Raw genomic sequence first — 13,773 nt, 5'->3', positions numbered from 1 at the left:
ATTAAGTACTCTATTACCAAATTTCAAAAACAACATAGAGTCTCACACATGATACACCAATAAACATAATTCATATTATACATAGTTTTACTTAGGAAGACGAAGTCTTGGTGACGAGACAAACTCTACATGACCTACAAATATCCAAACGAACAATACCACATAGGTAACAATGAGAACAAAGAACGATGCTTGAAGTCTACCCACCCTTCGTTGCCTTCAAAGATTTCTTCAACGACCTATTCTCAACACGGTATGTTTGCATCTTCATCTCAAGATCCTCCTTCAAATCTTGAAGCTTTTGGGCAACAAGTTTTTGCTCTTTTTCTACCATTACATTACTTTTTCGTATGCAATGGAGAAGAGCCGATCTTGCTCTTCCATTAAATGGATCATCGTACCACTGAAATATTTGCAATCACCCGACTAATTACCAAAAAACTAAATTTTTGGAACAATTTAATACAAACTCAATTAAACCTCAATCACAGGAGGAACAAAACTCACCAAGCTTGCAAGAGGACACCTCCAAAATCTTTTACTAGGATTAGCTGCACTAAACGACCTAATAAGGTTACATTCTCCATGAATGCAATATTCTTTGTGACATGAATTCACGAACTCCTCACTATAAGAATTCTCCATTCTTTGCTGCCAACGAGATGAACTACGACGACGTCCTTCTTCTTCAGTTTGTGCATGAACAATTTATGTGATTTTCAATTTCTCAAACTAGGGTTTTAAGATTTTCTCACAAATGGCATCCCAGAACGATGAAGACACATTTGAGAAGACGATACTATTGAATTACATATATATTTTTTTAATTCCACGTAATCAAACTCCAGCATTCCACGTCAATTCCCGGGCGTTGAATTTTTTTTACAGGACACAATTAAAAAAATGTTAAAAGGTTAGATACCAATTTGATAATATCGGAAAGTTGAGACATAATCGATAATTCGATCAAACGATGGGACATAAATTGACATTTTCCCAAATAACTATGTCTTTTCGGTCGTGACAACAATAATTTTTACTTAAAATAACTGAACTTGTTGGAAAATTAATTGAAATATCATACTATTGGTTTTGATGATCCCAAAACACTTAGATTATATTTTCTAGAACAATTTAGTTTGTGCATGAACAATTTATGTGATTTTCAATTTCTCAAACTAGGGTTTTAAGATTTTCTCACAAATGGCATCCCAGAACGATGAAGACACATTTGAGAAGACGATACTATTGAATTACATATATATATTTTTAATTCCACGTAATCAAACTCCGGCATTCCACGTCAATTCCCGGGCGTTGAATTTTTTTTACAGGACACAATTAAAAAAATGTTAAAAGGTTAGATACCAATTTGATAATATCGGAAAGTTGAGACATAATCGATAATTCGATCAAACGATGGGACATAAATTGACATTTTCCCAAATAACTATGTCTTTTCGGTCGTGACAACAATAATTTTTACTTAAAATAACTGAACTTGTTGGAAAATTAATTGAAATATCATACTATTGGTTTTGATGATCTTCAGCCGGACTTGGCAGCGTAGAACTCGCCTGAACACTTAGATTATATTTTCTAGACTAGAATTTCACTGAACTCAAGTATTAGAGTTCATTTTGCTAGTTAGACTGAAGAGTGAAAAGGCGATGGCCAATGTACTGTAGATTGGAAGACTGAAGATCGGAAGACTGAAGACAGAAGATAGAAAGACTGAAGATCTGAAGACTAAAGACTGAAGACCGGAAGACTGAAGGCTGAAGATCGGAAGTGATGAGGACTGTAATACTCATCAGCGCTGTGCTTAGTAGTTTAAATCTACTTTACCTGATTATTGTTATTATTATCAAAGGAACTAACGAGCGCAGGTCTAATTAAAAAGACTTACTAACAAATGAATACGAATAGTCAATCAGTCTGCAGAGCTGCGCAGCTAGAGCGGCGCAGACCAGAATAGGGCAGCAAAGCTGCGTGGCCAGAGCAGAGCTGCGCAGCCAGGACTTGGCAGCGTAGACAAAGAGCTGCGCAGCCAGAACTTGACAGCGTAGACAAAGAACCAGACTTGGCAGCGTAGACAAAGAGCTACACAGCCAGAACTTGGCGGCGTAGACGAAGAGCCGGACTTGGCAGCGTAGATGAAGAGCCGGACTTGACAGCGTAGACGAAGAGCCGGACTCGGCAGCGTAGACAAAGAAACGAACTTGGCAGCGTAGACGAAGGGACCTAGCGGTGCAGACTCGCCTGCGCAGCTCAAGGAACTACTCAACACGGGCAACGAAGGACAGCGCAGATGGGTCAAATCAGGACTAAAGTGTATTAAGGCCTTAAAGGGCCTAAACCCAATTATCAAAGCTCATGGGCCTAAGGCCTTTAGGGTTTACTATCACATCTATAAATAGAAGGTTAGCATTAGCATTAGGGAGGATGATTTATTTCCGAGCAACACTTGTAATATGTAAATACTATCTCAAAGTATAGTGAAACCAACGAAGAACTCCCGTGGACGTAGATCATTTATGATCGAACCACGTACATCTTGTCTCGTTTATCGTTTCTTAATTAGGGTAAGATTTCATGCTTCACCAACTGGCGCCGTCTGTGGGAAAGGGGGCAACGTCGTGAGTTCCGACGAGCCTCTAAAAATGGGAATTCGGGAGCACTGTTCATCGGAGGGGTTACTGTTCATCGGAGGGGTTACTGTTCATCATTATTCATCGAGAGGGTTACTGTTCATCGTCATACACCAATTGGTCAATACCCAGATCTCTTCAAATCTCTTCAAATCGGCGATTACCGCCATGCCCAGATCGAGAATCCTAAATCTCTCACAGCAAATCGACGATTACTAACGTTATTTCCTGAGTTTTGTCGATTCGATCGGCAACAAAGATCCCAAACTAGGGATCGATAAACACCTGTGATTCTGGGCTGACTCTCTCGATTTGTTTGGAATAGGGGAAAATCCCCAAATTTCTTACTCATATGTATTCCTCAATAATTTCATACAAATCTTGATAAAGCTTAATATTTCTTTGTACTTCTCTGTGTTTCAAAGCAGATCACCAGTATTTTGCTATGATCGAAGTCCGGCGAGCACCGCCGCCGCTCTTGAGCTTTCATTACAAGAAATGTCAAATTCCTCCTATCGGAATCAAGCAATAGAAGTTCGGCAGCGCAGCCAGCTCTGGCTGCCTCTTTCTCTTGTTGCCGCTCGGCAGGGCAGCGCAGCTGCCACTTTCCCTCGCCACGGTTCAGCGGCGCAGCCAGCGCTGCCACTTTCCCTCGCCATGGTTCAGCAGTGCAGCTGCCTCTTTCCCCCGCCGTGGTTCAGCAGCGCAGCTGCTTCTCTTCCTCGCCGCGGTTCAGCAGCAATGGGTCCAGCATCAATGGTCAAAAATTTCAAGTACAGCTCCACACAGCAGCTGTAGGCTGTAGCCCATGTTTGGTGTCTTGGAAGCTCCTCTTCATCCCCACACAACGCCACCTCTTTCCAAGATGCATTTTTCTCCTCATACCTCAAATCCAACGAGCATAAATCCCAACAAAAGATCCTTGCCGTCGTCGACGACACGGAGATAAGCATCTTCGACGTGCAGAAGTATTTCAGCGAGACTTCAGACCCCAAAGAGATGATCAAGAAGCAGCCCATGCCGCATGATACGCTCTCGTCGGTCTCCTCTACGGATGGATATGGCGGCCAGAATTTCAAGACCCGCTCGTTCCACGCCACACCCACGGCGTCGTCGGAGGCCAGCTGGAACAGCCAGCGCTGTCCTTTTCCTCGCCGCGGTTCAGCGGCGCAGCCGCACCTCTCAATCACCGTGGTTCAGCGCAGCCAGCGCTGCCTTCTCCCTTGCCGTGGTTCAGCGCAGCCAGCGCTGCCCTCTCCCTCGCCGTGGTTCAGCGCAGCCAGCGCTGCCTTCTCCCTCGCCGTGGTTCAGTGCAGTCGGCGCTGCCTTCTCAATCACCGTGGTTCAGCGCAGCCAGCGCTGCCCTCTCCCTCGCCGTGGTTCAGCGCAGCCAGCGCTGCCTTCTCCCTCGTCGTGGTTCAGCGCAGCCAGCGCTGCCTTCTCCCTCGCCGTGGTTCAGCGCAGCCAGCGCTGCCCTCTCCCTCGCCGTGGTTCAGCGCAGCCAGCGCTGCCCTCTCCCTCGCCATGGTTCAGCGCAGCCAGCGCTGCCTTCTCCCTCGCCGTGGTTCAGCGCAGCCAGCGCTGCCTTCTCCCTCGCCGTGGTTCAGCGCAGCCAGCGCTGCCTTCTCCCTCGCCGTGGTTCAGCGTAGTCAGCGCTGCCTTCTCCCTCGCTGTGGTTCAACAGCGCTGCCCTCTCCCTCATCGCGGTTCAGCGGCGCAGCTGCCTCTCTCCCTCGTCGCGGTTCAGCGGCGCAGCGGCCTCTCTCCCTCGTCGCGGTTCGGCAGCATGTCAAAGTTGCCTCTTTTTCTCGCCACGATTCAGCAGCGCAGCTGCCTCTTTTCCCTCACCACGGTTCAGCACGGCAGCGCATCTGCCTTCTCTCCCTCATCGCGGTTCGACAGCACGTCAACACTGCCTCTTCCCCTCGCCGCGGTTCAGGAAGACGATGCAAATGCTGATCGCAAGCTTCGTAGTCATTTGAAAAGAAGGAAGCGTAGGAAGCAAATCAAAGAGAAAATACCAAGTCAATGCATCAACTAAAGAAGGAAGCTCTGCCAACTACTTCTGCCCTTTCCCTCGTCGTGGTTCAGCGGCGCAGCCAGCGCTGCCTTTCCCTCTCGTCGCGGTTCAGCAGCGCAGCCAACTCTGGCTCATCCTTATCTTCGTCTACTTGCTTTGGTTATAATCTTTGGTTTCGAATCTGTCTTTGAACTAATTTTGCTCTAGTTTTACTTTGTTCTTTACAAGGGCCATCAAAATGGGTATTTCCACACTTATATTTATTCACGAGAACTCTCGAATTAGTGGGCGGTACGCGACAGCGCTGACCGGAATTTCTGGGGACTGCCAGCTCGGCATTTATCTCAGTTCAGCACAGCCAGTGCGGCTATCTCTCAGCCCGTACGGCTATCTCAGCACAGCCAGTGCGGCTATCTCAACTCAGCCGCGTAGCGGATATTTCAGTTATCTTAGCCAGTGTGACTATCTTAGTACAGTCAGAGTGATCATATCAGCGCAGCCAGTGCAGCTATCCCAGTGCAGCCAGTGTGGCTATCTTAGTACAATCAGAATGATCATATCAGCGTAGCCAGTGCGGCTATCCCAGTGCAGCCAGTGTGGCTATCTTAGTACAGTCAGAGTGATCATATCAGCGCAGCCAGTGCGGCTATCCTAGTGCAGCCAGTGTGGCTATCTTAGTACAGTCAGAATGATCATATCAGCGCAGCCAGTGCGGCTATCCCAGTACAGCCAGTGTGGCTATCTTAGTACAGTCAGAGTGATCATATCAGCGCAGTCAGTGCGATTGTATCAGCGCAACCAGTGTGACTATCTCAGCGCAGTCAGAGCAGCTATTTCAAGTATAGGGAAAACAGTTATCTCAGTTATCTCGGTCGGCGCAGAATGTCCGAGTCGTTGTCAGTTCACAGTGTCTATGCTCCGCGCAAAAATATTGTAAGCCGCGAAAGTTAGACAGGGGCATTAATTGCAAAATTCAAGGCATTAATTGCAAAACTTCGGGGCATTAATTGCAAAACTTCGGGGCATTAATTGCAAAAATTCAAGGCATTAATTGCAAAACTTCGGAGCATTAATTGCAAAACTTCGGGGCATTAATTGCAAAATTCAAGGCATTAATTGCACGACAGGGGCATTAATTGCAATATACAAGGCATTAATTGCAAAATTCAAGGCATAAATTGCGCGACGAAGGCCTCAATGTTTATGCTCCGCGCAGAAACATCGTAAGCCGCAAAAGTTAGACTGGGGATGAACCTTAAGTGGCAACTCAGCCGCTCTGCGGATATTTGAGCCTTAAGTTAGTCATCATTGATGACATCCAAACAATTCGAAGGAAAAATTACTCTATTTTATCTTGGTTCATTTGCAGCGCTGAAATACTTTGTCTTTACTATTTTTACAAAGATTGTCAAGTTCTTACCTAACGAGTGCAGGAAATCATGTATGCCTAATCGACAGGGGACGAGCCTTAAATGACAACTCAACCGCTCTCTTGGGTTACTCCTCGGCACCAGCCTTTCAGCTCTACTCGGGTGCATTCTCAGCTCTTCCAGGTCTGCGACAATCGTGCTTGACTTCTAAAGTACGCGCACGACACTAGGGGGGAAAAGGGGGTGTATACCCCCATCACGTCTTGTATCCTATTTTTTAGGGATAAAAAAATTCAAAACCTAAGGGAAAGGGGCTCGTGCTTGTTCTCTCGCTTGGTGCTGCTCGGCAGCGCCGCCTCTCTCGCTTGTCGCTGCTCGGCAGCGCCGCCTCTCTCACTTGTTCTCTCGCTTGGTGCTGCTCGGCAGCGCCGCCTCTCTCGCTTGTCGCTGCTCGGCAGCGCCGCCTCTCTCACTTGTTCTCTCGCTTGGTGCTGCTCGGCAGCGCCGCCTCTCTCGCTTGTCGCTGCTCGGCAGCGCTGCCTCTCTAACTTGTTCTCTCGCTTGTTGCTGCTCGGCAGCGCCGCCTCTTTCGCTTGATGCTGCTCGGCAGCGCCGCCTTCCTCGCTTGTTGCTGCTCGGCAACGAAGCCAGCGCCGCCTCTCTCCTTTGTCGCCGCTCGTGATGAAGATGAGCTGATATTATTGAAGATGCACTCTCAGCTTCAGAGCTCCTTGACATACGAAGATGTCGCCTTTCGAAATCTAAATCACGTCGTCGGCAACTCACACCCACCACTGAGGTGAACTAGCTGGGATGACAAAGTCTCAGTTTTTATGATCACCAAGCCAAACAAATTACTCTAGCGTCTCAACTCTATGGGATTTATTGATCTTGATACAACAAAGTTCCCAGCGCTGTGATGTTATGCTTTGCTCTTCACCAGCGCTGCGGCGCATTCTTTGTTCTTCACCAGGTCAATGCCATATACCGGTCCATCTCATCGCCTGCGCTGAATTTCCGGCGTTGATAAACACTAATACAAGAGGAAGCTAAGTTATCTACTTTCATTATGTTAATTCTTGATGAATTAGGGGATTATGCTTTGAAGTTTGAGAAGTTCGGGGAATTTCGCCGCCTCTGCCTATGTACAAAGCTCCCGGAGCTGCCTTAGCATGAGCACAATGATAATAATCAAAAAACGGCTCAACGAGCACGTTCGAAAGGGAGTTGCTTCACTCTTATTATTCTTGTTGTTATTCTAAATATTTTGACCGAGTTGGGATATTTTTGTGTTGACAAATTGGCAGGGATGTACTATTCTATCATTGATTATTTTGCAAGCTTACAAGTACTCGATTCGGGATGAATTACAGGGCTAAAAAACACTTGGACCCTACTCGGGTGAGCAGCACATCGCCGACTCTATATCACGCATCACTGGTTGAACAAAGAAGACACAGTTCAACCAGACTAGGGGGGAGTAGCTGATGAGGACTGGAATACTCATCAGCGCTGTGCTTAGTAGTTTAAATCTACTTTACCTGATTATTGTTATTATTATCAAAGGAACTAACGAGCGCAGGTCTAATTAAAAAGACTTACTAACAAATGAATACGAAGAGTCAATCAGTCTTGGCCAAAGTGCAGAGCTGCGCAGCTAGAGCGGCGCAGACCAGAACAGGGCAGCAAAGCTGCGTGGCCAGAGCAGAGCTGCGCAGCCAGGACTTGGCAGCGTAGACAAAGAGCTGCGCAGCCAGAACTTGGCAGCGTAGACAAAGAACCAGACTTGGCAGCATAGACAAAGAGCTACACAGCCAGAACTTGGCGGCGTAGACGAAGAGCCGGACTTGGCAGCGTAGACGAAGAGCCGGACTTGACAGCATAGACGAAGAGCCGGACTCGGCAGCGTAGACAAAGAAACGGACTTGGCAGCGTAGACGAAGAAACGAACTTGGCAGCGTAGACGAAGGGACCTAGCGGTGCAGACTCGCCTGCGCAGCTCAAGGAACTACTCAACACGGGCAACGAAGGACAGCGCAGATGGGTCAAATCAGTACTAAAGTGTATTAAGGTCTTAAAGGGCCTAAACCCAATTATCAAAGCTCATGGGCCTAAGGCCTTTAGGGTTTACTATCACATCTATAAATAGAAGGTTAGCATTAGCATTAGGGAGGATGATTTATTTCTGAGCAACACTTGTAATATGTAAATACTATCTCAAAGTATAGTGAAACCAACGAAGAACTCCCGTGGACGTAGATCATTTATGATCGAACCACGTACATCTTGTCTCGTTTATCGTTTCTTAATTAGGGTAAGATTTCATGCTTCACCAGGAAGACTGAAGACTGAATTTCTGAAGACTGAAGACTCAAGACCAACAGAATCAAGACTACTGACTCAGCTGAAGGACTATCACTGAAGTACTAGTGATTGAAAAACACTGATTTACGCCATGTTGGTTAAAGCACCGACTGATGCTGAAGTAGAATAACAGAAGAAACCTCGGACTGATTGTTGATCCGGACTGATTCTTCAGTCTAAGAATGTTTCGCTCAGTTTAATCATAGCCACGTCGAAAGTAAGCTGCTGACTGCCATTACAAATTGCATTTAATCCGGATATATGCAAAATCGTCATTCAGAGTGCAGAGTTTCCCATTTGATGTTGCTTTATTCTGCAACACCATCTCCTATGAAAGCAAGGGCGGTACCTACTTTCAGTTTAAGGAGACCGAAGTCTGAGAACCTGAGCCAGACTTCAAATCTGAGTCACAACGGCAGAAAATGAAGAAAAACCTCCTCCAATGGATCTTTTCTCCAGACGCTGCCTATAAATAGAACTCAAGGATCAACCTCATTCTTCACCGATTCAACGCATAAAGCCGAAGCTCTGTCGAACTCAAGAGTCAAGCTAATCTCACTGCATTCTAAGTTTGAATCGAAGAAGAGAATAACCCTTGTTGTAACTATCAGTCTTTACTGATAACATAAATTATCTTAGTTGTTCTAGGTTGTTTAGCACCCGTAAGCTAGACGTGTGATTTACTTAGCACCAGGAAGCTAAGGTTTGTTGTGCACCCGTAAGCACGAGCTGAATCGATTGTCGGTGTGAATCGTTATTCCGAACCACGTAAAAATCCTTGTGTTGTTTACTGCTTTCAGTATTTCTGTTTATAGTTGTACACAAACCCTATTCATACTGAAACTGATAAATTAAAGGATAAACCTTAAAACTGATAATCTGATTCACTAAAGGTTATTTCTTAAATTGCTTCCGCATTAGTGTTATCAGTCCAACTGATCAGTCTAAGGACAATCAGTAGGATTTCTAACACTACTCTAATTATGAAAACTGATAAGACTGATACGTCATCTGAACTTCAGTTTGTTGACCAGTTCCTCAAACTAAAGTTACCCTACTGACTTATTATCAGTGTTAGTCTTAACCCTCTTTCAAATTGATCTTTACTGCACAATTCACTTCAATTTTCAGATTCGAAAATAGCCTATTGATATATTCCTCCCCCAATATACCAATTTAGATACCCAGTGGAACCCAATAGTACTTAGAACCCAATAGTACTTACAGAACCGATCACCTACCCACCGTGGGCAAGTATAACGTGCCCACCATTAATGTGGCAATTTTAATTAGGAAAAATAACTAATAAATCTTACTCAGCTGTCATTCGTATTCAAAACAGCTGTCATTCGTATGATGCACTAGAGAAAAAACACAAGTTTTTGTCATTAATGATATAGTCTAAAAGAAGAAATAATCTAAAACACCATTAATCCAGCTGCCTACAACTCGTTGGATCAGAATCTTCCCGAAATCTCTCGTTGCCCAAACTTCATTTTGAATTGTGTGGAAATTTCTTTTGTTTTTGTGGAAAATAGGCCTAACACTTGTATGGAATTGGAAGCCCTTCACACTATTTTCCAGCAATTGAAAAAATATCTTTCAATTATATCTGCATATGGATTCCATTTGTCCAACAATTGCCGCACAAAATAAATCTTACGCAGAAGAAGATGACAAAAACTTTCATAATTAGAGGCACGCCCTAAGAAGAAACGAAACTGAAAGTATAGATGATAAAATCTAAATTAAAATTTCCATAAACACAAAAATCAAAATAAATAAATAAATAAATTCCCGAGCTACATATGACAAAGCACACAAAAGCACTTTCTTTTGTGACATATAAACCTGCTTGTATATATAAACCTGCTTGCTCATAATAAATTAATTAAATCCCAATTGAGTTTTGTGACAAATACTTTGATGGTCTTCTCCACAAATGGCTTCCACAAGAATTATAATTATGGCTCTTTTCTTATTAATGGGTCTTCTCAGTTCCTCACAAGTTACAGACGCTCGACAACTCAATAGACTGCCAAGTAAGCACTTTCTTCAAACTCTCCATAATTTTTAATAACATGATTTTCTCAGCTCAAGTAAACATAGTATCTTTTTTCTTTTCTTTATTTGCTTTGTATAAGACTTATTTTTAGGTTCTTTCAACTAATTTGATGGAACAATTTATAGTTATTATACTTAATTTAACTGCTATACTTGGAATTATCTCGTTTGATCTTTTCTTTTTCAATAGTTAACTATTGAAATTAGCGTAAGTTATATAATCTTCAATGATCTTCTGATAAATTTTTAATAACTTGTTTAATTTCGATGTTTAAAGTTTTAATAATAGTTCCAATACACAATATACTTTTTATTTTAAAGTTTAACAGGTAGATATTATAACTCTTTCGACTTAACATATAACTATAAATTATTCCTAAAGACAATTATTAAAATAAATTATATGGAAAAAGAGGTGGGAGGAGGTAGGGGTAGACATGGATGACAGAGGAGGTAGGTGTGGAGTTTAGAGGAATTCATCGAAATCTCAAGTCTGAAGCTCGGATTTCGTTCTTTGTATTTTTTTTGACAAATCCATCAGAATCCATGGATTATTAAAATTCATGAAATGTTGAATATCACCTAATTTTAAAAGACTTTAAAAAGTCTGATTTGAATACCTTTGGATTTTAAAAGACTTTAAAAAACTTAGATTGAATACCTCTAGATTTTAAAAGACTTTTAAAAGTCTGGATTGAATACACCCAAACTTTCGAAATCCTTTAAAATCCTACAGAAAGTAACCTATAAATTCTACTACTCTTTTTGTCCATAAAAAAAATAATAATCCATTTTTACTATCTTGAGACGTTCACAAAAATTAGTATATTTTTATTTTTAATTTTTTTTTATCACATGGTAAACCATTTTCTTCATTTACAATAAAATTAATTATTATTATTAATACTATATTTTAATATACAGAATCCTTTCGCCATTGATAGTAAATATAATTATTTTTATTAAAGTTCGTGTCGTCCTTCGTTATGGCTATTTTTTATGAACAAAAAATTTATTTTGTTTAATTTACACATTTTTTAAATCTCTGTATCAAAAGACGAGTCACAAATAATACGGAGAATGTATTTAATGAAATAATTTTATATTTTTTTTTGATAAGGGAAAAAGCTTTATTAAAGAGAAGGTACAAGCAGTACCAGATACAGAACAGACAGCAAGAAACAAAAGGAGAAGAGGAGGAAGAAACATGGGAAAGCAAGACACCACTGAACTAAACTCAACCATGTAAACAGACCGCTGCATTCCATCTGCAGAAATCAGAGGTGTTCAGTTTCAGATTGAAAGCCAAGCTCCAATCCCAAATTCTTGTCTTGATTTCAGAAACTATTCTCTCCTTAATCCAAGAGCCTTGGTTGAAAATGCATTCGTTTCTCTTCTTCCAAACGCACCAAACAACACAGATCCAAACTGCTGTTAAGAACATGACGTCTTCTTTGTGCCCGAGGTTAACAAAAACATTGAAGTGAGGCTTCGCCTTATGATGAAAGACAGCTTGCTAAATGTAAAATTATTTTATTCAAATGTATTCAAATCGGTGTTTCATATATTATCCGTATGATTGGAGAGAGAGAGACGTCGATTTTTATAGGTTGTCACAAATATTCCAATGTAGATCATTACTAAATGTATATTAGACACTTTTGTATTATAGCTGTCTTGTTTGAATTAATAAAGAACTCTTATGAAATTGAGATATATAGGGTTGTAATATACTTGAAATCTAGTGTACTATATTTGATGTCTCATTTTACGTTATTTTTGTTATTTTATTTTATTTTCTTTCATCTTAGTTTTTTGTTAAGTTTCAAAATTTGTATCCTTTAGTTTAATGTTTTGTTATTATTTATGATTTATTCCATCCAGTTAGGATATATAATTATTTTTATTTTTATTATTTGATAATTTATTATTAAAGTTGATAAATCTAAAGTTAGGGCATAATTTTTTAATTCTAATATTTGAATATAAAATTAAATATAATTCATAATATTATAATAAAATTATTTTTATAAAATATATTATAAAAATAATAAATACTCCATCCGTTCAACCAATTTAGTCCTCTTTCACTTTTTACACATATTAAGAAAATGCATTTAATGTTCTTTAAAAAAAAATACTAATTTATATGTATTTTTACTTTTTACATTTTCACATTTAAGTTAAACACTAAATAAGGTTAATTTAATAAAATAATATTTTTATATAATATTAATTAAAAAAGTGAACTATCTTTTAGGGACATTTCAAAATGGAAAAATGTATTAATTTCATGGAAGGGATGAAGTATAATAATGGGGCACAGTGGTACACTGGTACACAAAATTACGAAACACTAAATCTCATTGGACTCACTTCATAATAATTGACTAATGTTTAATGACTTTGATTTCAGGTAAAGAAGGTGAAAAGATGGAAAGTGACGGACGTTTTCATTGCCGTTATGGGTGCTGTGGTTTTGCCCCATATTGTCGATGCTGCCCTTACCCCAACACTCACACTTCCACCAAGCCACTTACCTAGACTGTTTCATGCCTTTTTCTTTAATTTGTATAATAACTTGTGTCGTCTTATCCTTCATCTAATAAGGCGTTCAAAGAAAGGAAAGGAAAGTCGGGGTATCTTCAAAAAGCCTAAACAATTCACTCAAAATGTGAGCACTTAGGAGGTGATTGGTACGATGGAATGAAATGAAGGGAGAAAATGAATGACAAACCTTGGTGATTCATTTACTTGGTATGCATAAGGAATACAAATGAAATGGAATTGTAATTCCTTGTTTGATTCCATTCCTATAATTGGTAGCTAAAAAATAAATTCTAGAAATGGAATGTAATTATTTTGAGGTTATTGGTGCCTAAATACACCAACTTTGGATCAATTTTGGTTTTTAACATGAACTTTGAAATATTGGTATAAATACATGAACTTTAAAGTTTGTCAAAATTTGACATCATCTAAATTTTGAATATTCAAAAGATGACCCCATTTTTAAATTTATTATACAAATACCCCACTTTGTTCTTCAAAATTGCTAAATGCCTTGTTTTGGATCCTTTACACCCACGCTCACCAGAAATGGTATCAGAGCCTATAAAAAACTCCGAGCCTCTACTGCGTGAGGTCGTTCCCGAAGCGCAGCTCTCCGTAGGAGGTGTCCATTGTAAGTCACCCAAATCGACCTGTCGAGCTTATCACTTGTGCAAAACACTCGTGCTCTAGGTTGGTGCATTGGGGTGGCAAACTGATAGGTGCCTTTTGATGGGAACCTGTTGACTCAACC

The 13,773-nt window shown here is 41.0% G+C and overlaps 1 long non-coding RNA gene across 1 annotated transcript; it reads left to right on the top strand.

Annotated features, from left to right (window-relative positions):
- The first annotated feature begins 10,029 nt into the window (after positions 1-10,029).
- On the top strand, positions 10,030-13,371 carry LOC130986811 (uncharacterized). Its single transcript, XR_009089402.1, has 2 exons — positions 10,030-10,447; positions 12,886-13,371. It is a non-coding gene; the product is annotated as an uncharacterized LOC130986811 (long non-coding RNA).
- The last annotated feature ends 402 nt before the right edge of the window (positions 13,372-13,773 follow it).

The sequence above is a fragment of the Salvia miltiorrhiza genome, chromosome 5 (genome assembly GCF_028751815.1).
Source record: "Salvia miltiorrhiza cultivar Shanhuang (shh) chromosome 5, IMPLAD_Smil_shh, whole genome shotgun sequence".
Classification (NCBI taxonomy): Eukaryota; Viridiplantae; Streptophyta; class Magnoliopsida; order Lamiales; family Lamiaceae; genus Salvia; species Salvia miltiorrhiza.
The sequence above is the reverse complement of the archived record's forward strand: the minus strand, read 5'-3'. Positions and strand labels throughout refer to the sequence as shown.